Genomic DNA, 1,952 nt, shown 5'->3' on the forward strand with positions numbered 1-1,952 from the left:
TTTCAACATAGAAATAATTATGGCTAATAGAACTAATTAAAAATTAAACCCATTAAGACACTTAGGCCCCAGTCCTATAATCAGATCCATGTGGCTGAAACCCTACACCTGTGCAGATCTAACTGCAGGATGAAGGCCATAAGTAACCATCTATACTTGAAGCGAGTCACTTTTCAAAGTTTAAAAAAAAAAAAGAGAGAGAGAGAGAGAGAGAGATTTGTTAGGTATAGCCAAAAAGAAATTCTTAGGGGGCCATCTTAAAATTAATATAACAAACTAATCAACAGATGTGCTTGTAAATTCTCAGAAAATTCATTCTGTACTCCAACAATAAGTGCTGTACATAGAGAGGATATACTATATTATTCATACATAAGAAAGACCTAAGTCCCTGCTTTTAGTGCAAATGTCTACACAACCTCAACTATAGACACACAATGGCATCTCCCGTTCCCTCCATTTATTACCCTCCAAAACCTGCTTCTTTCTCCATACATTCCTTTTTCCTCATCCCCATCAGGAAGCCTCAGTTTGAGAATACTTGTATATAAATGAGGGTGGGATGAGAGGCAACGTGACAGCTAACATTTGAACCCTTTAGCATGGAGACTCAAAGAATCCTGGGAAAAGTAAAGGCATTTAAGTAGTCACTGAAAGCTCAAGTAAATTTCTCCCTGCTTCTGCAGCCATCAAAGTTCACAGGGTAAATAGCACTGGTCACTTTAGTATTCTCAGGTTCCATCTGCTACTTCAGTATCAGGTTTACCCTGCAAATCCCATTCCTGTCTCTCACAGGACACAAGTTCTCATGGGGATTTGAAAATTCCCTCTGACCCTGAGAGGACTGACAACTGCAGATGAGATAGTCTCCTTTAGACATGGAGGTCACCAATTCTGATCTAGCCATGGGTCAGAAGTTACTCAGTCATGACCACACTCCAGTAACATATATTAAGAGCTTGGGGGGGGGGTGTCACAACCACATGCAAAAGTCATGGGTATCCATCTATAGGGAGAAAAAGGATAGAAACAATGGTGTTTAACACATTTGTACCTTAAAAGGTGGCTGTGCCAGATCATGGCTGAGGTGTACAGGGTGGGGATATTGTCTTTCCTGGGCCTTTTCTGTACCTAGAGTACATCAGCTTCCAGGTGCTGCCAATTCAGCATCAAAATCAGCCTCTTAAAGGATTCATTTTATAAAAATATCACTAACTACTCTCAGCAACTCCCTCTGTCTGTGGACTGGAAGACATCAGACCACACAGGTGTTTCTAAGGGGGAGAGGATTTCTGAAGGTGGTTGGTGAGATTCTTTGAGGTGGAGTTTTTAGAGAAAAAGTTTGAAGCTGAAAAGTGCTGAACTGGCAGCACCTGGCAGGCTGACGTTATTCCACACAGAGACCGGAGCATACAGATTTCTCCCAGGCACATACACTGCATTCCCTCTCCAAAATAGCATCTTTATCCCATCAAATTATTTCCCCTTTCACTCTATACTATGCAGCATACACACTCTCGATGTCACTGGTACAACTTTTATCTGTAGCACTTACATGCTATGGGGATGGGCACGGGCACCAGAGAAAAAACTAGATATTAATACAAAAGAGGCCAGCAAGATTAGTCACATATAGACCACACTACCGTGGACTGAAACACTAGTTGTGAGACAGCTAATTCTTTAGGCAAATTCAAAGCAACAGCAGTTTGTCTGTCTTGAAGTGAGACAAACATCAGTATGGCTGCATTCATTAGTATTTTCTAGCACTATTCCCATTTCTTCCTTCTACTCTCTTTACAGTGGTTCAACTAAAAAGTCTTACATCTGACCACTGGTGGGAGGGGCAGTATTCAATCTCTCTCAGGACTCTGTGGTAAGAGCCTGGAGGGCTCCTCCCTCATTAATTCACTGGCATTAGACTCCCTAAAAGATACTAGTCAAAAAGTCTA

The sequence above is a fragment of the Eretmochelys imbricata genome, chromosome 1, assembly GCF_965152235.1.
Source record: "Eretmochelys imbricata isolate rEreImb1 chromosome 1, rEreImb1.hap1, whole genome shotgun sequence".
Lineage (NCBI taxonomy): Eukaryota > Metazoa > Chordata > Testudines > Cheloniidae > Eretmochelys > Eretmochelys imbricata.